Here is a 23,284-nt window from a genome sequence, read left to right as displayed (position 1 = left end):
TATTATCGCACACTTATGCTGCAGAGTACCGATTTCTTCCCAATAATACTGCTTTCACCAGCATCATATAGTATAGAAAGCTTTCATCTTTTAGGGGAATTTTCCAATTGCTGAGTGCTTGCTAACTCAGGGATTTGTTTTGTTTAATTTTTGTTTTTTACTGTGATGAAATACATACAACATAAAATTTATCATCTTAACCATTTTTGAGTGTACAGTTCAGTGGCATTCAGTCCAGTCACATTGTTGTGCAACCAGCCCTGTCATCCATCTCCAGAACTTTATCTTCCCAAATGGAAACTGTACCCATTAAATACTAACTCCCTCTTTTCCGCTCCCCCAGCCCCTGGCACCCACCATTCCGCTTTCTATCCTTCTGAAAATAACTACTCCAGGTATTTCATATAAGTGGAATCACACAGTACTCTTCTTCTTGTGGTTTGCTTTATTTCTCTTAACCTAAGGTCTTCAAGGTTCATCCATGTTGTAGCACGTGTCAGAATTTCATTCCTTTTTAAGGCTAAGTAGTAGTCCATTGTACGTATCGGCTACGTTTTGTTTACACATTCATCTGTTGACGTATCTAACTCTGTTTTTTATATTGTGGGTCACAATCAGCATTTTAAAACATAAAATACAGTAGGGAATGTTTGCCTATATTAGGGGTCAGTGCTGTTTTGTGAAGAGTGTGTGTGTGTGTGTGTGTGTGTGTTGTACTGTCCTATTGATTTTTTACATCTTGTTTTGCAGGCAGAGTAGAGCAGGACACTTCAGTATCTCCCAGGGCTTATGACCCTTCTGCGGTAGAGAGCTCTGCAGGGTTTCCCGTGTTTGGGGAGGGGTGGGACTAGGAAAGAAGGAGCAGGAGGAGCAGGTTCACTCATGGGGCCTGGTTGTTTTAAGGGTCACGTGTCCACAGTGATATACTTGGAAGGAATTCAAGTAAACCCAATGGGAGCCAGACAGCATTGTTTGTAAACAGCTTTCAGGATATTCCATGGAACCTCTTTCTTGTCTCTCTGGGGTGCTTCCCCCTGCCCCCCGCTGCAGGGCACTGAATGAGACAGGGCTGTGACACTGGCAGAGCCTGCAGCTCCCGCGTGGCGGGCTCAGGGCGGGAGTTGGCGTGGCCTGTGGACCAGAGCTGAAGTCAGCTCACTGGGTGTTATCTCTTGTTCACGCCTCTGCAGTTGTCATTTCACAGTCTTTGCCTTGATCTAGAGTTGATATTTCCTACTAATTTAGTACCAACAATCTAGAAGTAAAAGGAAACTTCCTTGTTTTAAAGGGGCAGGCCCTTCAGACCCTTCAGCCCAGAGGTCACTCAGTTATTTGGACAGAATTGGGACTAGCACTCAAGGCCCTTCTTCCCCTGATGCTGTTTTTCTCACTGTATTAAAAGCTTGCCCCCAAATAGAAACATCTCAGCATATTTGATAACTGGACCATAATGTCATAAATGACTGATAAATTACCATCCTTAGGCGTATAGGTTTGCATTGTCTCAAAGCCTGGATGCTACAGGTATTGTGGGGGACAGGGAATGTTAGAACTCCACCTCCTCTCGTTGGGGAGGGGATTATAAGTAGTTGGAAAGGTGAATCGTGCATGATCAAGGTGTGTGAATGTCAGGCTGGGGACAGTGCGCCTGCAGACCTGGGGATTTGGGGGTGTGTGTGTGTGTGGTTACACCACTTAATGAGGGAGCTGATTCTGAGGGGGAAATGTTTGCTTTCATTGATAGATTTCAGTTAGCCTGTTTAGAGGGTGTTTGCTTGCAGGCAGGCTCTGCTGATGTTTTCTGCACATGTGCTGCCAGAGACAGCGTGTTCTGTCTGGAACGTCGGTAACTGGTACCAGGGTTGAAACAGTTTGTTTTCCATTGTTTGCTCTTGTTTCTATGCCTGATGAGGTCATGCAGTTGCACACAGAGATGGTTATGCAAACTTTCCTGCTTTCTGAAGTTGCTACAGCGTCTCCCTTTGAACTTTAACTCTGACTTTTTTGATTTCCAGCAAGAGAGCTTCTTGGTGGGGGGAGGGGTGGTGGTGATCAACTCTTGTTCTAGGTGCTTTTCTTTATCGCTAGAAAAAACTACTACTGTTGGGAAGTGTGTTCTTACTGTGATCTTTTTCTTTGTTGCCTTGAACGAGGAGCTTGCACACATCATTCTCTATATGTTTGGTTGCTTATGCCTTGAATAAGTGACAAGTGTGGGGTGATTTTCTGGGCAGACTTTATCTTACTAAAGGATGATTTTTGAAACTTTGAATATTCATGATAAAAGTATAAATACGTGTGTACCTGAAGTCATAATAAACCTTGAGATCTTCCTCTGGGTCATTGAATAATCTAGTCCTTCAAATGTGTGAACTTGAACTTGTGGATTTAACAAAACAGTCGACCTATACAAGACTAAATAAAAAAGTCACATCTTGTTATGGTTTTGGATGTCATGTCTTTGCCAGGGAGAGAGCTCTGTAAGCGGCTGCCCATCTGGCAGTCATGAACTATTTTTTTTTACCGCAATGATGTCTTCAAATGCCCAACTGCCTCTGTCAAACTCTGGATGCGTTGCCCTTTGCTCTCCTTTTAAAAATATCTTATGATGTTCAGTAGGTTTTGTCTCCATTATTTTATCCATGCTCCATTCAGTGTCTGGGCTCTTGATTAAATTATGCCTTTTCTTTGAAGATCTCCACTTCTGGTACGATGCAGCTCTCCAATGAAAATTACAGGACTGATGTATATTTTGAAGTACTTCATTTTAGCAAAATAGCGCTTGCTTTGCAGTTGTTTTGTTCATCTTCTCCACTTTCTCCCTGGTGGCTGTGGGTATAAAAAAACACAAGCTTGTGAAAACAGCAGCAATGCACTCTGATAGACCTTGGTTTTAATTTGCTGCTTATTCCTTGGTAGGGTTTAGGAAAGATACTTTCTTGGGTGTCCATGATGGAAACAGTATTTTCAGTCTGTGTTCGTACCTGTCTAATGACCAAAGTGATTTAATGCTCTCCTTCATCGTGGTGTCATAATTTCCATACTGGCTTTGACGTGTGTTGCTACCTCTACTTCACACTCCTGCCTGGCCTAGGTATGCACAAATATTTGGTCACAAGGTAATGTTGTTATAGACAAACAGATCACACACACACACGCGCGAGTGCACATGTATGCACACACACACCCCCTTTTTTATCTGGTTGCATTTGCAGTGTCTTTTCATTTGAGAAAAAAATGTGGGCTACCTTTGTTAATGTAGGGCTCTCACCTACCTTGTGCACATTTATATTTACATAAAAATAAAATTTTCTAAATCAGTGATACATGCCATCTTAAGTAATAATGGCTTAGCTTTTGAAAGCTTTCATTTATAGAATAATTCTCTTTCTGAAACTAAGGAAAGTGGTTTAGAAATACCCATTTCTTGGTAACCACTTTAGTGGGAAGTGTGCTTTGTTGGTGGGGCTCTTTGCTCCAGTGTCTGTGTTCGGGTTTTTGTCGGGGCCTCTGGCTTTCCCAGCCTGTGTGGTTGGGTGCTGGGCTGAGGCTCTGACTGTCACGTTCCTGGATCCTGGGGAACTTCAAGAGCACACCTATGAGGCTGGCGAGTGCCACTTCTTCAGGAAGCCCCGCCTTGCATTGACGGGGAAGGTCGGGGGCTTGTGGACCATGTGAGAGAGGAGGGAACGGCCCTTGATTTCCCTTCCAGGGACTAAATGTTGAGTAGCCATCATACCTCCCGGTGACCTGTGAGCTTACTGTACTTCTTTGTTTGGTTGGGGCCCTGTACCCCCAGGCCTGGCTTAACTCCTCCCCCCACGACTTGAGAGGCAAGGTTAGACTGAACAGAAGTACTTGAGTCATTCTTGAGTCGAGGACCTTTTTCTGCATATTTTTTTCCCAAGTAATACTAAAAAGTTTTTGCTGTTTTACAGTGGAAGTTTTCTATCTTCCATAAGACTTCAGTCTCCAGATGGTATAATCTTAACACGCCTGCATGCACGCCTGCTTGCGCACATACACACACGACAGAAAGCATGACTCACCACAACACAATACATGTAGAGCCTCCCCTCATTCTGTGGTGATGTGATAACTTTGGCATTTTGTTGTCAAGACGTGTATTTCTATCCTTACTGGCAGTGATAGCAGTAAATCCGTGAAGACCTTCTGGATTCAGATAATGCACATTTTTACTGAAATGCGAGAGGTTTAAGGCGACTCTCAGAATTGGGTGAGGGTTCGAATATCAGAACAGAGATGGTTATTTGTGAAACAGATATCTGGGATTTGAGTCTGGAGAGGAAAGGACTTTTTTAGACAAGGACCAGAGCAACTCATTCTGGAGCTTTGAAAATTCCTCATCTCTTTGCTTCAGGATAAATCTATATCTTTATACCATTTCGAAATGTCCATGTGTTAAAACACAGGTGTGCGTCTGTGACACACATTGTGGGATGCCAGCCCCCCTGTAGTTGCCATGTAGTGTGTCACCCGCCATCCATCCCGCGAACCACATGGAGGGGCAGCCACCCCACCTCCTTCCTCCCTGCAGTTACCTCAGTGGGGGTGTCGGGGGAGGGGGGAGAGACTCCAGCAGGATGGAATCATGGGAGTGGTATCCCATCACCTTGGCCTTGTTCTGTTGGTTAGAAGTCAGTCACAGGTCCTGCCCACACTCAGAGGGAGGGGATTAAACTAGGCAGTGAACAGTGGGAAATGAGGATCATAGGGACCACCTTAGTCTGTCGTGTCTCAGTTTGCTCATTTCCATTCACTCCTTAAACCGCCTAGTCTTTTTTTTTTTCATCTCCACCACTTTACCAATCTCAGAGGCAAAATTGGCTACATGATACTGGGCTCCATGCAGAATGACAATGGGAGGTTCCTTGTTCAGAAATTATTTAGAATTTCAAGATGGCGACAACAAAGCGTTAAACCAAGGTGGGGCCCATCTGAGCACTGGACGCAAAGGTCCACACCTGTGAGGCCCGCCTCCCTGTTGCTAAATCCAGAAGGCACTTTCTTGTGCACTTTCTTACTTGACCTCTCAGCAGTTTTGCCTGACCATTGGCCACCGCTGAGAGCATCTTGCTTTCTGAAACATTTTCACGTCCCTGAGCTTCTGAGACCTTGCACCCTCCTGGTTTCTATTCTCTTTCTGGATCTTCTCTTTCAGTTTCCTTTGCAGGCTCCTCTTTTTTATCAATGCTTTTATTTATTTACTTGTTTATTTATTTTTAACTATTTATTTATTTTTGGCAGCGTTGGGTCTTCATTGGTGCATGCGGGCTTTCTCTAGTTCCAGCGAGCAGGAGCTACTCTTCGTTGCGGTGCGCGGGCTTCTTGTTGCAGAGCACAGGCTCTAGGCACATGGGCTTCAGTAGTTGTGGCTCACGGGCTTTAGAGCGCAGGCTCAGTAGTTGTGGCACATGGGCTTAGTTGCTCCGCAGCATGTGGGGTCTTCCTGGGGCAGGGATCAAACCTGTGTCCCCTGCATTGGCAGACGGATTCTTAACCACTGCACCACCAGGGAGGTCCTGACCTTCCTTTTATATCTGGGGATTTGGAGGGAACCTTTGTCGCCCTGTGAGTAATACCAGCAGTTTCCTTAGCCTCAGTTGCTTGTGGGTTCTGGGCTCCCGGATCTGCATATCCAGCCTATATCTGACCCCCGAGCTCAAGCACTCATGTCTGGTGCTTCCTTTGTAGTATATTTTCACTCGCATGCTTTTGGGTCATCTAAACGCAGTGCAGCTAAAGGTGATCTCCTTGTTTCCTCTGATCAAGCTTGTTTCTCCACAGAGTCTTCCCTTTTGGCAACCGGCTCCACTGTCTCCCCAGGTGAGTTTGTTTTTCTGGTTTGGCTGTGCTCCTGTCTTGAGCCCCCTCTCTCTTCTGATTAATCTTACTTGTATTTAAGGTCTCTCGCCACATGGCTGTGAAGGGGTAGCCCTGGGACTGTGTTTCACTCAGATGATCTTTCTGTTCTCGGGGCCTCCTGGGCTTTGTTTGTTCAAGCCCAGCAGACTTCACTGCTCCTCCTCTGTTGAGGGTCTGCTTCCCCCCGCCAGAAGAGGAGCCTCCTGAGGGCAGGGACTTGGCTTTGTTCCCTGCTTTATCCTCCGTGTTGGGAAGCTGGGCACCTGGTACACTCTCAATAAATATGTATTTTTAAAACATTTTATTTATGTATTTATTATGTTTATTTTTTGGTCACGCCGAGGGCCATGTGGGATCTTAGTTCCCTGACCAAGGATTGAACCCACATCCCCTGTGGTGGAAGCACAGTCTTAATCACTGGACCGCCAGGGAAGTCCCAATAAATATGTATTTTAATGCAAGAGTTTTTTATTTTCAACCCGATTTTTAAAAAAAGTTTGACTCTTTGATTCCTTTGTAGAAACTGTATGTCTTCGAAAAACAGGACAGCAGTATAGAAGAATTCCTATTCTGGAGATGCTAGGAATACCTATAATGTTATAATAGTTTGGGACCTTTTGTTTGGGTTGTTGTTGATCAGAAAGTAAAGTTGTAATAGGTACTATGTCGATGTTTTCTTACTTCCATTGAGTTTTGGGCCTGGTGGTTGGGAGGGAGCATGTGTCATTGGGTCTGCAGAATTCAAAGAATTGCTTGTGTAATTTGGTAGCAGGAAGTAAAAACAGATGATAACTGTGAAGATAAGTGGGTATCAGGTACCATCATCTGAATCGCTCTGCTCTTACTCCAGATATTTTGATAATTTTTTATTTTTGCTTTTGTAACCAACTAGTGGAGAGGTAGCTGTGGTCAGAGATCTCCATCTCTGATTTTCCAGGGTCCTGTTTTCCTTGCAATATCTGCTTTAAAAAAGTGTTCCTTAGCAGAATGTCAAAATGCATTAAGTATTTGGGGGCCTAATTATTTAGAGACTAAATGTGGGCCAGAAGCAGACAGATTCCATTCAACGAAGACACTGCTCATCTATCAAAGGTCTTGGAGGAGTCTCATTTTAAGCAGAAGTCTGTTACAAGCAAACAAAATAATACGTAGGTTTATTAGTTAAAGCGACCCTGTACAGCCTAGTGGTTCTCAAACTTTTTAATCACAGGACCCCTTAACACTGTTGAAAAGTGTTTGAAGATCCTCAAAGACCTTTGTCTGTTGTAATACCTATTGATTACTTACTGTTAGGAATTAAAACTGAGAAAGTTTAAAAAATTCACTTAGAAATGGCAAAAATAACAATAAACCCATTACTTATTAGCAAAAGACCATTTGTATTGAAAAGTAACATTTCCAAAACAGAAAAAAATAGTAAGATGAACATTATTTTACATTTGTGCACTTTTCTTTAATAATTTTTTAGATGGAAAGTAACTATTCTTCAAATTTAAAAAAAACTGAGGCTAGTGGTATTCTACATTTTTGCAAATCTATTTCATAACCAGCTTTAATAGAAAATAACTGGGTTCTCATATCTGCTTCTGCATTCAGATAGGTTGTTTTGGTTGAAGTATATGCAGAAAATCCAATCTCACACAGATGCATAACTGGCAAAGATGAGAGTACTGAAATAAACTTTTCCAGGAATTATGGGTGGTACAGTATAAATTCTGAAGCCACAACAGTGATCTTTTCTTAGTTTGTTACGTTAAAATTCATTAAATGATCTTTCATTTTGAATAGGACGTAAGGAGGATAGCAGAGTCAGGTATCATACACCTGTATAACGGCATATTGTGCAGCTATATTTTAAAAGTATTTTATCACAGATGAAATACTTGCAGATGTAGTACATTATATACTTAGTGTGACCTCATTTTGCTAAAAAATGAAAAGAGATGTGTATTTCTAGTAACTGAAAGGAAAATGTACCAGAATATGGATATGTTTAGTGATGCATTCATGAATGATGTTTTATTTTCTATACACTTTTCCGATGTTCCAAATTTTCTACTATCGCAGTGCTTCTAAAACGGGGGGAGGGGGATTTTTTGTTTTTTTTTTTTAGAGAGAAATAAATGTCTGTTAAACTTTTCCCCTCATCCATAGGTCCCCTTGTACATGGAAACCCCAGTTTTTATAGTTGGAATGGTAACAGATACCTTCCCCCTACCCCCCCACCTCAAGTTTTTGTTTACTTAACAGACTAATGTGACTTTTCTGTGCTTGTTTTCAACCTCAGAACTTTTCCTCTTTATTTGAATAACAATTAATTGATTTATCAGAGGAACTTTATTCAAGACTTATTCAAGCGAAGTGTTGATGATGGAACTTTATACCAGGGACATAATTTGCTTTTTCTCATTTCTGCTATACCTCAGGCAAGCACTGATTCTTATGTAAGTAAAATGCCAAAGGATCTTGACCTACAGTGATGATAGTAGAGTTCCTCGCATAATTGAGAAATATCCTGGGAAACAGCATGTAGTTAACTTCTCAGTTATTTCGTCTGAGTCAGTGGCGTGTTGCATATTTCTCTTTACAGTTTTTTTTTTTTTAAGATTTTTTTGATGTGGACCTTTTTAAAAAAGTCTTTATTGAATTTGTTACAATATTGCTTCTGTTTTATGTTTTAGTTTTTTTGGCTAGGAGGTATGTGGGATCTTAGTTCCCCAACCAGGGATCAAACCCACACCCCCTGCACTGGAAGGTGAAATCTTAACCACTGGACCGCCAGGGAAGTCCCTCTCTTTCCAGTTTTATGGCTGAAAGTTGAAATGTCTACCCAGAGATGCAGAGGGCACTTCACATCTAGGGATGAGCTCCCTGCTTACCCCGGATTTCAGAGCATGTTTGCTCACTGTTACGTAGCTGACGTGATATTGTCCTAATGTATTGCTGCTTTAAGGCTTTTGTCCTCTCTCTGTGGACAGGAATCCAAATCTGCTGATGGTCTTTTTTCCTGAAAGTGGAGGATTCCATCCTATTGGTATTTCTTTATGTTCCTTATGTTATGATTAAGTGATTATTAAGATGTCTACAGAAGCTACAAAGCACCCACAAGGCGGGAAATTAGCAGTTTTGCATTCTCTACTTATCCTAAAGATCTGAACGTTGTTACTATGACATTTCCAGCTGAACGTACAGTTCTGTGGCTTTAGTTAATAAGTTAGTGGCTGTTAACATTTGAAATCTCTCCCAAAACCGATTACTAAGGCACAGCTCACTTTGAAATATACACTGTGATGGGAAACTACCTAATTGTTCGTCTTAATGTTGTTTTACATTAAAAGACCATTCTATCCTCTGCTTAAAACAATAGAGAATATTCGAATTGGGGGCACCCTTTAAGCATTCACCATTATATTTGGAAATGTCCTAATTTAATTTTAGTCAGATTTTATGAGTTGAGCATTCTGGAGGCTAAGAAATACACTCCAAATATACCTAGTGGTTTCTTCCTTTTATAATTGAAACCACTCTTTGAATTTAGTTATTTCTTAGATCTGTCATCATCTTTTATGTAATAGACTGGGCTTGGAAGGTTTTGCAGATTCTGAGTAAGACATGAGAAGTGTCATTGTATTCCCATTATCATAAACTGCCAGAGCATTTGGAATATAACCTGAAATCCTTGTCATAATGCAGAAGATAGGCTTCACGAGGGCAGGAGCTTTGCTTCCTTTCCTGTTGATTGCATACTGTTTAGAACAGTCCAGGCACTTAGTAGATGTGGAGTAAATACTTGATGAATTAATGGAAGAAGGGACTCACCAGATCTCCTCTGTGAGCGACTGTAAACAATACCCAGTTGCCTTCCAGGAGTTGTACCTCCTCCGAAGGGCAGGGAGTGAAAGCAAAAGGCTTGCTGTGTGCGCCTTGCCTCAGACCACACCAGGCACCGTGCCTGACGTACAGTGGATGGGCAGATGTTTAGAACAGAATTCCGGCGGGACGGCCGGGAGTTGGTTCTTTTTGCTGATGTCTGTCAGTGGCTCCTAGAATCCTCATATGCTCAGTGGGTGGAGAAATTGGGGCAGGAGGAGCCCAGGGAGCTTGATGGGAAGCTGTTTTGAGTTTCTCATTTGTAAATTTTGGGACTTCGGCATCCTGGGATGTGATATTTTGGTGATAGGCATGGAAATGGTATGGACAATCCGGACTGAAGTTCTTGCTGAAAATAATTGGTGTGCCAGACACTCATCAGAGGCCCCATCAGAATTGACGGCAGCTGCTTTATCCAGGTGCCTAGAACAGTTTCTGTCATGTCCTTCTCGGGGACCTGCCACACCTCTGTCTTACTGACCGTGTCATGGGGAAAGCACATCTGGTGTCGGAGCCCAGGGTTACCTGCTCCTCTTACTGATTCAGCCTTACTTCCTGTCACTCACCTGTTGAGTCTCCTTGTTTCAGTGAGGCTGGTGTCTCTGTTGTTTCTCCCATCCGTGGGCCCTTCCTGCTCCTTAAAATACTCTGCTTGGTCACTGCTGACTCTGCTTGGCCACACCCTTCTCTTGAGACTTACTTGCAGTGGAGTTTCACACTCTGACTAATCGGTTTTTCCCTACTCTGTACACTTCTGTTCTGAATCAAGATGTAGTATTATGAGATATTAGTATTACTTGTCTTGCTTTAGTTTTTACAAGAAGGCTCAATACTCTTAAAAGGGATTGTTGTACTTCTTATATATATTCCCTAAGCCTGTGATGGGCATTTGTTCCATATGAAAAAATAAAAGAAAAAACAGGAAATGCAGAATACTGATGGGACAGACTTGATTTTGGAACAGTCCGCTTACCCAGTCTGAGGATGTGGGGTGCACAGGGACACTGAGCTAATTGGTATTGTGTGATATTCTGGATCAAGTCACTGAGTGGAGCAACGTGTTAAATAGTCCAAACCTGCCAGTTGAACCGAGACTGCTCAGGCAGGGGTCTAGGATTTATAAACCTGGAGATGGTGTGAAAATTGAATGAGCTCGAATTTTTTAGCTTGGGAAGGAGGATATTGAAGTTTAATATAATTCTCTTCACATTTAGAGAAGGCTTTTACCAGTCCTTACAACACAACACAACACAACACAACACAACACAACACAACACTTCTCTGATGACCAAATGAGAAGCTATGGGCTGAAAGGACTTCAGTTCAATAAGACTGATTGAAATTTCTTGAGGGAATCTTTTTAGTTGCTTTTGATTTTCTTTTGAAGAATAGGGTAACTTCAGTTTCCCTGCTGTGGTTTCCCCTAGAATGGAACTCCTGGAGGGCAAGTCCGCCAGTGTTGTTTGCCATGTGTCCTGGTACTCAGTGCTGGCACAAGAGGTGCTCAGTGAAGGGTGGATGGATGGATGGATGCATGGATGGTGCAGCTCTTTGGTCTTAGAGATGGAGGGAGAGGAGACTCTTGGAGATGGAGCAATGACTCTTGCCATTCCTAACCATCCTTCCCTCTCTCCATGGTTGTGTTACGGCCCAGGCCCCGTTGGAGGTGTGTCTGATCATGATGGGTGCTCCTTTAGTGCGTCTTTACTGGAGCGGGACACACTTTTTTTTTTAAGTTCTACAGATGATTCTAATGTGCAGGAGAGGATTGAAAACCACAACGGTAGTGTTTGAAGGAAAATGGAGGTTAACTGAAGTCAGTTGGTCCACATGTAAATAAACAAAAGCAGCTTATCCTTTTTGTTGTGGGGGAGGGTGTTATTCTGCTGCTCTTTAGTTGGACCCAGCCAATCACTAGTTGTTTTTCTCCCCCTACATCTTCATCTGTTACTTTGGACTTTTTTTTTTTTTTTTTTTCATGTTTAGTTCTTGGCAGCTAATAAGAATTCAAGCTCTTTGGGCACATTTTTATTCTACCTGGCAGAACATGTTATTAAGGTGTTGAAGGGTTTTTTAAAATGCAGCAGCAAAGTGTAGGTGGTCTCCAGCTCCAGCCACTAGATTTAGAATCTCTGTGCTCAACTCCCCCCCCCTCCCGGATTTCCAGTCCTCCCTGCCATCAGTTATCAGCAGCTTAGACTGTGTTCAGAATCGCAGGAAGGAAAGCAGTTGGGAAAATCGGCACCAGGTGAGCACTGCCCGTTGACCTCTCTGTTTAGTTATCTTCCTGGACAATTCTTGAAATGTCCATCCAATTTTGGTCATTTTCTAGCTGTGTGATAATTCAGACAGTACTTTGTGAACCAGTTACCTTGCATATGTCATGCATTTTGGCATCGCTGGGAAGGTCAATTAGTTATTTACCTTTTACACTGCAGGGTGAAGTAAATAGGAATTTGGAACGTTGTTTGTGAGTGCGCATGTGTGTACTTCCCCACGCCTAAGCAGGCAGGGGAGGAGAGCAGTTCGGGACCGGCTGGTGAATTGCAAAGCATAAAGATGCATTAATGGGGGGGTGAGGGAAGCCTGATGCCCTGGGGAAGCTGGAGGCGGGCTGGGGAAACCAGGAAGGAATTACCTGGATGGAGGAAGCAGGGGTCCAAAGAGGAATTTAGTCTTTTTTCTAAAAATTAAAAAAAAAAAGATTTGCCTGGCTCCAAAACAGGAAGAGACAGCTCTACCTCATTTCTGTTTCCTGGTATGCACTTCTCTCGCAGGGGATGGAAACACCATCACACAGCAGTAGAGGGCTCAGATGCTGGTGGCAGACCCACTGGGCTGATGGGGCTCTTCCAGCTGCAAGACCTTGAACCCGTTGCTGACATCCCTGTGCCTCAGCTTCTTCTCTTCCAATAAGGACAGTGATCCCTCCATCACAGGACTGCCTTGGAAGGCAAATGGCACGACAAACGCAGTGTTCAGAACAGTGCCTGGGAATTTCCCGGCGGTCCAGTGGTTGGGACTCCGTGCTTCTACTGCATGGAGTTCGATTCCTGGTGCGGAAACTAGGATCCCGCATGCCCCGCAGTGTGGCCTAAATAAATAAATTAAAAATTAAAAAAAAAAATCCGTGCCTGGAACTTAGTAAGCACTGAATAAATGTTAACGAGGAGGACTAGTATTTCTCAGGATTACCTGGGAACGAGACTGTCATTGATAACAAGTTTCTGTTACAAATTTCAAACAGTGTTTTAAAATTCCCATTTAAATCAAGAGATTGCAGTAGAGCGCAGACCCACAAGGTGAATATGTGGTGGGGAGAAACAGAGTAGAAATTGGTTTTGCCCAAGACCAGTGAATATTTTTTTGTTCCATAACCAATTTAGGACAAATACAAGTGTTCAGGTGCTGCATCTTTTCTCCCTGCAAAATTTACTGAGACATTGATTTGCTTTTAACAAGTGATAATTGAACATTTAATAATTATAAGCCCTAGAGATTCAGCGCTGCACAGAAGATCAAGGACCCTGAACCTCAGGTAGCTTCATATCTAGAGGGGAGATGATCAAAAAACGTGTTCCCAGCAATAAACTAAACAGTTCCTCAGACTGTGAGGGGTGGGACTCGAGCTTAGGACAGAGTCTGACAGTGGAAGGACCCAAGTTAGGTGGGGTGATCTAGGCAGGTGATGTTTGAGTGGAGATTCAAGGGTGAGCCAGTGGTAGGGAGAGATTTGGGATGGGATGGGTTTGAGGGGGAATTGGCATGAGCGCAGACTAGGTAAGAAGTGAAGGGAGGCCGGCGGGACTGGACGGCAGGGAGTAAGGTCGGGGGGAGAGATGGGGATGAGGTGTGAGAAGCAGGTCCGTTTCAGATCAGGTAGGGAATGACGGCCACAGTCAGGGGCTTAGAGAAGCTTTTGGGGAGTGACCTGACCTAATTTATAGTTTCAGACAATCCCACGGGAGGCAGATCAATTCTTAGCACACAGGCTTCCTGCTTTAACTTTTTCCTATTTGATGAAGAAGCGTGTTTTTTAGCCACTGAACTGTTGGGTGTATTTGAGAAGCAATAATGACACGGCGACCTTCTGAATTTTTGTCCTGAGATTACGGTGCAGCTGAGCTGTGAGGCCAGGCCGGTGGCCCTGATCACGTCCCACAGGTTCCTGGCAAGAGAGCACGCAGGAGATGGCTAGTCTAGCCAGAGGTTGGCACAGCTTTGCAGTGTCAGGAGCAGAACTGTCATCCATCTGGGCTGTGACCGATGAGAATGCCGTGACCCGGCTGATGACTGGCAAGCTGAGTGCTGACTGGTGTATTTCCTTTTTCAATCACAGCATCCCAGCTGAGCCAGGAACAATCCAGAAACTCCTGGATCAGCACTTGAAGATCTTCTATGCTTTTGGGAGGAGTAAACATGGCCTCTACTGTGTTGTAAATTTCGGGTATCAAATTACTGATGGTGAAATCAGTGGGTTCTGATGACAGAGAAGGACCCTTTGGAAGACGTCTTTAAAGCGATTTAAAGTGATCGTTACTAATCCAATATGGAGTGCTGAGAGGGGAGTGCTGTGCTCTCTTACTGGTTTGCCTCCAAGTACGGGAAGTCCCAACATACGGGCAGTGAGGGGCTGTGTTTCAGACACAAGCTTTAATCTGGATTTCTTCTGATCGTAGAGCTTCCGAAGAGTCACCCTGTTATTTTGTGTTATAGTTGCAAATGGGCAAAAACCAGATTTCTCACATTTCCCTTTTTGGGAGGGATGGGGTCGTGCATGTGGCTTTGAAAGGCCTGTCTCTGTTGGAGCCTGTGTTGCCTGGTGCAGTGTGTGTGTGTTTGTGTGTGTGTGTGTGTGTAAGAAAGTCTGCAAGTTTAGATCAGATTGTCTTGATTAGTGAGAACCTCTGGTGTCCTCGTCTGGGGCTCACAGGCGAGGAAACTGACCCCAAGGGGCAGGGTCATTTACTGAAAGCACAGAGCCTGTCAGTGGCTGAGCTGGGACTAGGACCTGACATTTTTGGTGCTTGGACCTGTGCCTTTTGGCAAAGCATGTTGTTTAGCTTATTGTAAAGAAAATGGTCAGTAGCAGATGCAATGAGGAAATAAATAATGTCCAATTATACCAAGCCAGTGAGTTGAATCTTTTTAAATCTACAATGAACCAATTTAAGAGAAATCAAAATTTGTTTCTTGCTAGTGAGGTAGAAACAGAATTTATTATAAAAAAAGAGAAGGAGGCAAAATAAAACTAGGTTAAAGACAAATTAAATTGTTAGCCTAGGATACTTTGTATCTTTGTTTTATAATCAGGCATCAAATTAGAATGTCAGTGGGTATACACACTACTATATGTAAAATAGATAACTAATGAAAACCTGCTGTATAGCACAGGGAACTCTACTCAATACTCAGTAGTGACCTATGTGGGGAAAGAATTTAAAAAAGAGTTGATATATGTGTATGTATAACTGAACCACTTTGCTGTACAGCAGAAACTAACACAACATTCTAAATCAACTATACTCCAATAAAAATTTTAAAAAAATTAGAATGTCATTGGGAGTGACATTTAATGATTCTAAACTCATAATGTCCTCAGTACTTAATTTAATTAAAATAATGGATGTATTAGTAAATCTACTTTTGTTAGATTATATTACTTAATCTGGTAGTTAGTTTCATAATTAATTTTTTCCTTAAGGATAAAAAGCCACTGTATGTCTTCAGATTATTAAATAGCTATATAGCAACAATGTCCTGTTCTCTGAACATTCATAAATTCAGTGTACATCCTTTAGAGTTATGGGTGCTTTTCTCTAAGTGAGGCTTGTGGGTTATATTCCCTTTTGGTTTGGCAAACTAGTGATTTCTTACTACTTGGAAAATAGTTTATATAATCAGTGATAGATGTTTAGTGTAAGACAAAGAACTGAATGGCTAAATACCGGTCTGAGCAGGCATTCTCATCCACTGTTGCTATGACAACTAACAAATTAAGCCTAACATGTATAGCTAACTTGTTACACCTTGAGAGCACGCACTCACACAGTTACTCTCTATTTGTTTTTTTAAGAAAACGACCCAATTCAGCAATTTGGTGGCGGTGCATTATTGACGTGTCTTTCATCAACCTGGTTGGTGCGCTTTGGTTCTTTCCCTGGAGCAGCCTGTTAGTGCTTCTGTTTACCCACTTTTGAGGGTAAGGAAGTGGAAGAGGCAGCATTTGCTAACTAGTGTGGACAGGAAAGCAAGGGAGAAATGTAACCCTATTTTGAAAAATTCTTTCCACACTTATTAACTACCTGGTCCTGGTACTTCTTGTTTCCAAAACTGATTTAATGCGATCCTGCCCTCTGCTGTGAGATTGTTTATTGCCCTCAGCAGAATTCCTGGCATAGTTGAGGCCCTGCCCCTCTAATTCCTGCCAGATCCCCAAGCCACAACTGGCCCAGTCGCTCTCCTGCCTTCATTCTGTCCCTGGTCAAGACCTCGCAAGGTAAACACAGTTTAACCCTAGTGATTGTCGCCGTCTGAGCCTTAGCCTTTGAGGCTCTGCCTGTCATTGTCTTGGCTTTGAATGAAACCTGACAACTTTGCTTGCCTTACAAACAAGAGACACCCACCTCCCTTCCCTTAGTAAACACACTCATGATAGGTGTGATATACTCTACCGCAGTGCTGATGAAACAGGACCTATTTCCTAAGGTTAGTAATAGGTATTCGTGGGGGAGGTGTATTTGAAGGGTGGAGCAGTGAGAGGGTAGAAGGAAAAAAGATAAGGTTTCTGACTCTGAACAAAGATAAGAAGTTTCTGACTTGGAACAGGGGAAGCCCGCTTACCTGAGATATTTGGTAACCTGTGCTGGTGGCATCTGGGATACTGGGTTGTGGGGGTGATGAGTCCTTATCAACAGGCATTAATTCAAACAGCAACCCTGAGAGGGAAGGGTAAGGAACCAGGGGCTCCGAAGGCAGACCCCCCACAAAGGCTCTGAAATGAGCTAGCTTATGCCTGAACTCTGGCCTTCCCGTGACTAGTTGTAGGAATCTGGATACGTGCCTTAGCCCCTCTGGCCCTCAGAATCTACCTCCAGTGTTGTGAAAATCCGATGAGGTGATAGATGCAGACATTTAAGACTGTGCCCAGCCCACAGCTAATATTTATTGCGTAATTATTTTAAGTGTTTTTATTGTTGAACTAAGGTCATGCAGCTAATACGTGGCAGAGTTGGCTTTGACTTTCTCAGCCTTGAAAGCTTAGCTCTTTCTGCTGTTTCATAACCACCACGACCGTTGCCATGTCTCTCTTCACCAGGGAGAAAAAGAGATCAATTCTTCCTTGTCTCCCTTACCATTTGCTGCCTAGTTTCCCACGTGGTGGGTGTAAATGACCTTTGACGGTTGGGTGGCAGGTACCTGGGACTGGAGGATTTCCTCTAACTCATGGTTAACTCTAAGTGTGGAATTTTGTCCTGCTTCTTAAAAACTATACGAATAGAATTATTGTTTTGGTATGCAGAATCTGAGTTACACTGCAGTTTTTAACAAATAGGCAAATGCCATTATAGTTAGTTTTAAATGTTATGTACTGTGGCTGTCATTTTATTTGTGGATAGAGAAACTATTGAAACTGCTTTAAAAAAACACTTTAATAAGGGGAGAAAATACTGCCTCGGTGATCTCTGTTCCCCACATTCATCATCACAGGGAAAAAGGCTTATTACGGAACTATGGACAAATGTAATTCTCTAAGTAATCTTTAATTTGTACTTCTTTACTCATTCACACATAGCTAGAAGGATTTGAGGTTATTTTTTAACAATTGGAATAAGGATATTTTAAAGATTAGGCAGAGGAGAAGATGGCTTTCGTATCAGTAATAGAAGCCCAAATGCACTTTTACAACATCATGGTTTTAAGTGTTTCCCATTTGGAAGGGATAATGACAGCTGGCTGCTGGGCCAGTTTACGTTTCTGGTGGAAGTTTTCAGGTGCTTTCCCGGGTACCCGGAGTACTGCCAGATGATGGTGGCAGGTTTAAGTGAATGAATTGGGATCGGATTGTCCAAGCTGCATCCATTAGTGGGTCATGAAATCAATTTAGTGGGTCACAAGAAGCATTACAAAAAAAAAAAAAAACAGTGAAAAATCTCAGAGCGTATGTAGTGTAAGGCTAGTATTGCTTCTGGGAACTTTTACTTCAGTTGATCTTAGTGTGGGTGTGCTATTGGGTCCCTGTGTGTAAAGAGGATGACAGACAGAAAAGTTTGAAAGGCATTGATCTGAGGTATTTTAGAAGGTTTATCAGCGTTAGGGCAAATCTAGATATGCACAGAAGGGAAGTTCTTGAGCCAAGTCCTTGACATTGGCGTTCATATATATCTCAGAGAGTGAAATTTAGGAACACAGAGTCGTAATTCAGATTTTTTTCCCCAGGGCTAATATATATTTTATAATTGGAAAATAAGGTTTATGACTTCAGCTCCGAGGTTTCATAGATGAAATTACAAGACTAAACTTGATATGGTCCTTCCTAATTATCATGTCACACGTAGTGTTTTGTTTGTAGATTTTGTGCTATAGACTGGATTTAAAAATCTTAAATTGGACTCTTAAATACTTGGGTCCTTACTCACTTTGACATTTGTAGGATTACAAGCTAAAGGGTAGAGGTTTTGTTCATTGAATTACTTTGAAAACTTTTTAAAAGACATCTCATTTTTCATGGCCTTTGGATACATTTTACTTTTGGATATTAAGTTGGTAAAATTATACTATCTTAATTAAGCTTTTCAGATTCTTTTTTTGTTTGTTTTGTTTTAAGGCATAAGGGAAGTAGTTAGTTATCATGATACATCTGTAGTTTCTTGTTAAATTATTTTATAACTGTTCTCCTGGAAGTGATTAATGATTTCCTTTATAACCAGCTGTAAGTAGAGGACAGATTTTCATTATGAACGTGTTGATATGTCATTTGTCCTTGCCCTTTTCATTTAATTAAATTATCCAGGAGCTTCTGTTATGTGTGGAGTTTAAAAGAGACACAGTTAAAGTTCTGAACTTTTGGACAAGAGCTGAGAGAGGAGTCGGAAGCTGATGGGAAGTTTCTGTATGCCGAGTTCTTGAGTAAGGAGTCCTGTTGCAAGAAAAGAAATGAAAACATTTCAGACTTGGGTAACTTCAGGAAGAGAGAGAAGCCGAGTTCTCCATTTCGTGTGGAACCGGTCTAGGGCAGAGCATTTAGTGGTTACCAGCCTGCCCTGTTCTTTTACTTAATCAGTATTGCTGCTGCGGATGTGTCAGGACTTGGGGAAAACATATAAAACAAATAGTATCGTTGGTTAGCAACAGATTCGACTGCGATGCCAGAGTGAGCAGCCTGATGTGTGGGTGCTCAGGGCACACCTCCTAATCCCTGTTGGGTGAGGACCTGGGGGCTGTAGACACAGTGGTCAGTGGTTTGAGTTCTGCATACTTGGATGGGGGAGGAAGGGGTGCTGGGTAAGGCTTTATTTTAAGAGAGAATTTCCTTGAGGATGGAAGCTACCAAGTAAGTATGAGAGTCTTGCAATTGTCCTAAATTGTACTTAAAACAATTTATGTTTGAACATAAATGCCCTTTGAAACATCTTGTCGGAAGGAAGAGGAGTGATATCCTTCAGCATCTGTAGGATCTGAATTAGGATAGATGCATCGGTTGCTCACCACTCAAGTTAAGTGATTCTCTCTCTAAGGCCTCAGTGTGCTCTAGGAATAGATACGGTTTTGAGATCTTGACTATTTTCTAGTTCCCTGTGAGCCCCCTGCCATTCCAGGAAAAAGAAAGGCTTTTCAGACGTCGTGGCACCTGATGTCTGCTGGTTTAAATGCAGGCCCCTTACTTTTAGGCTTTTGTGTTTCTGTGTCCCTGTTTGCCAAGTAGGTTGCTGTCATTTTTTCCTCATTCATATTTTGAAAGTTTTCCTCTGCCTGTTCCTGTATGTAGAGAAAGTCAGGGCTCCAGCAGAGGCCCAAGGGAGATCATATCCAGTTTCTGGGCTGGGTGGGCCTGTGAGAGGGAGGTGACTGAAATAACTATTTAGGGTGCGGGGACAGCCCTATGGAGCTGGGGATGCCTTGTTTTTGTTTTCCTGTGACTGCAGGACAGCCTGTGGGAAATTGGTAAGGCCTGGCATCCTAGAATGATAAGCCTCCGGGGGTAGTTGAATTAATGTGTGGAGTTCAAGCAGAGAAAGTTAAGAGTCACCATAGTTTACTCCCTTGTTCCGGGCCCACACCTGCTACAAATGTGTTTACTTTTGAACGTTTGCCAAAATCCCCTTAGTTTAAAAAGGGAGGCTTTGTGTAGAAGGAAAAGCTAAAGGCTGAAAGGGTTTCCGTTAAGTGCCCCCCCCCCCCCCCCCCCCCCCCCCCCCCCCGTCTTCGTTGGGTACTGTAGCTTTCCTTACAGATGCCGTGAGGAACAAACACTTCTGAGAAATGGTTGTTGCTCTAGTTTCCCTTTCAGCTTTGGAGGTGAGGTGCAGAGTAGCTACTGACCTCACTCAGAGGGGCCCGAGGAGCCCCTTGTCAGGAGGCTGGCGTGCCTTTGGAGACAGTTGAATTGGGTTTGTGTCTTAGCGCGGGCTGCCGTAACAAAATGCCGTAGGCTGGGTGGGTTAAACAACAGACATTTATTTCTCACAGTTCTGAAGGCTGGACGTCCACGATCAGGGTCCTGGCTGATTTGAGGACTGAGAGTCTGGTGAGGACTCTCTTCTAGGCTTACAGACAGCAGCCTTCTTACCATGTCCTTACGTGGTAGGGCTGGGCGAGATGCCAGCTCTGGTGTCCCATCCTCCTGTGAGGATGTTAGTCCCATCGTGGGAGCCCCGCCCTCATGACCTCATCTACTCCCGATCATCTCACAGAGGCCCCACCTCCACGTACTGTCACATTGAGGGATGGGGCTTCCACATACGAATTTTGGGGGACGCGTTCTGCCCGTAATCATCCGTGTGTGGCAGGGTCGATTGTCGATCTAACAGCCACTGCTGGCCCCTCTTCGCTGCTGGAATGCCGTGTCCTCGTTTCCCCAGCATCCTTTGTTGCTGTGGTGATCCCATGACACAGCTCTAGCCAATGAGGTGTCAGAAGGCCCCCGGGGGCTTCTGGGAGTGGCTTCCCTCCCAGATAAAGAGACCCAGGGTGGGGGAGGCTTTCCTAGTCTGCCTTTCCTCCTGGAGGTGCCGGGGCTGCTGAGCAGAGCAGAGCCACGAGAAGACCCCAGGGCCCCCATGACACCACGGAGCTCTGAAGCAGCCTTGCACAACCTGACACCACATTCTTATGAGAGGTAAAAACGAGCCCCTGTGGTTGCAGGTCCTTCGAGGCAGGTGTTGTTACATGTGGTCCAGAGCATCCTCACTGATGGAGTCACAGGGGAGACGCTTCCTCCTTTTGGAGCTGGAAGGAGGTGCAGTCTTAGGAAGACCTCCCTGAGACTGCCCTGGGCTTCTCACCCTCAAGGGGTACGTATCCTACTGCTGATGGTGGGCCTGTCTGCTCCTCTAGCCACGAGCCCTGCATGGCAGGGGTCACGTCTCACTCCTTCCTAGGTTTTTAGGGCTGACCTGAGGCTCATACAAAGGAGGGATACTCATGGTTCTGGCCATACTGACAATGGTTGGCTTATGAATCCTATCTTTTTTTTTGGTGTCCTCATAACAAGACTGGCACTTTGTTATTCACAGAAAGCCCATGGCGTAACCAGAAGAGGGGTGAGTGGGAAAACAGACTTTAATTAAAAGTACCTGGGATGTGCCCATAGCTGCTCTCTGGGGTTTCGTTAGTGCCAGACAATTCTCCAAAGACCCAGACGGAGACGTGCCCCAAACCTCACGCTAATTTTTCACTGTGGAAGCAGAAATCAAATGAGTCAGCTTATGTTTGTATAATTATGAAACATGTTAACCATTCAGAAAAACACAGAATTGTAACTATTTTTTCTCACATGAAGATCTCTTTAAGAGTGAAAAATGAAGTTTTCCAGACAAACTGCAACTGTGCTGTATTTTAAAAGTGAAAAAGTTAAGTTGATTGATTGGAAGTCAGAGCACCTTCTTCCATGGAAATAAACCTATTTGACCCACAATATGGCTGACATATAGAGTATCTGAGATGAAACGTTGTAAAATATAGGATAACTGACTGTCATTTTACCAGTAAGGAAACAGACCCAGAGAAGTGATGTCAGGATTTAGGTTTGTGGACCTTTTATTTGAGGTTCTTTCTACTCTACCTCATGTTGCTAGTAACTTAGTAAGACAAAAGAGTGTTGAATCCCCCCCAGCCAGCAACCACCAGCAATGTACATGTCATTGTAGAGAGACTCGGTTCATTTAGCTTCTGCAGTGGGTCGAGTATAGCCCGGAAGAACGCTGGGATTCTCTGGGAAAGGCAGAGTTGGGTCCGTGTTCGTGCTGGGTGCTTTGTAGGTGGGGTTAGAGAAATGGGGCCAGACCCGGGTTGGATGTGGTCAGGAAGCAGGTGCAGTTCAGTGATTGGGTATCTTAATTTTTATATAGGAGGCAGGAGATTAAAGTGGGGTTAGAGCTGTCACTTAGTGAAGAGTTAGTAGTCACTGGTTAGTGAGAAAGGGATGGCCATTCGTTTTTGTGGAGGTAGAATGGGCTCAGCGTCTGGGTCCTATGCTGAGCTTCCTTACCGGCTGATGGCATATTGGGGTCAATTGTCAGTAAGGCCTGTCTTTACTTCTCCTGTTGTCAGTAGGGCTGATTTTCACTTTTCCAATAGTTTATTTGATTTTATCCAACAGTTACTGATGCTTGAGGAAGGGTAGGTTTGAATAGGAGAAGGATGACATGGTCAGCAGAGAGGCTGAAGAGCATGTCTGAAGTCACTGTGTCTGAGCAGTCCCTGATTTCTAACATGGTAGTTGCTCCATGTTAATATCAGGTTAAGTAAAAAAAAAAGGCAGATGATTCGTTTTCTCCTACCCGAAGAGGCATCTTTTATTTTTAATCATCACAGTGACTTTGTACTCTTCTGGAGTTTGGCAGGATATACAATAGAAGCAGATGGAAGTGTGGATACTTATAAATGAAGCATATTATCATCTTCAAAGATGTCATCCAGTTATTGATCAAGAGGTAATGTTAATGGTGGTGTTAGTGCCAGTGCCAAAAACACCCCCCCCAAATCAGTTGAAAATGTAGAAAATCAGTTTAGAAAATTTGTATAGTTCAGTATAGGAGTCAGAGGTGAGAGAGGCAGTGTGGTCCAGCCAAGTGAGGGCCAGCGGCAGACACGGGTTTCAGTCCAGGCTTGGCTACCTTCTCTGTGCAGGTAGCCAAGCGCCCATCTCTCTGGGCCTCAGTCTCCTCATCTGTGATGCTGGGGAAGTTGAACAGATGGTCTCTGGTCTTTCTGAGTTCCTCTGATTGAGTCCCTTTGAAGATTGTTTCCGCTTTGGAAAATGTTTGGTTGCCCAGCTGGACCAGGTCATGCATTTTATGGAATTATT

General features: G+C 43.4%; 1 protein-coding gene across 3 annotated transcripts in view; it reads left to right on the top strand.

Annotated features, from left to right (window-relative positions):
• The window catches only part of FAM107B (family with sequence similarity 107 member B), a 71,596-nt gene that overhangs the window by 23,318 nt on the left and 24,994 nt on the right, over window positions 1-23,284 (top strand). Inside the window, exon 1 of one of the 3 annotated variants that reach the window (XM_057733527.1) lies at window positions 19,147-19,210. The exons of 1 other annotated variant lie outside the window; for it this stretch is intronic. The gene's annotated coding sequence lies outside the window, so the exon portion shown is untranslated. Of the gene's footprint in view, window positions 1-19,146; window positions 19,310-23,284 lie in introns of those variants that run through there. One more of the 3 variants, XM_057733526.1, reaches the window with a different exon arrangement.

Source organism: Hippopotamus amphibius, chromosome 4, assembly GCF_030028045.1.
Source record: "Hippopotamus amphibius kiboko isolate mHipAmp2 chromosome 4, mHipAmp2.hap2, whole genome shotgun sequence".
NCBI classification, from domain to species: domain Eukaryota; kingdom Metazoa; phylum Chordata; class Mammalia; order Artiodactyla; family Hippopotamidae; genus Hippopotamus; species Hippopotamus amphibius.
Note: the sequence above shows the minus strand (reverse complement) of the source record. Positions and strands in the feature narration are given on the sequence as shown.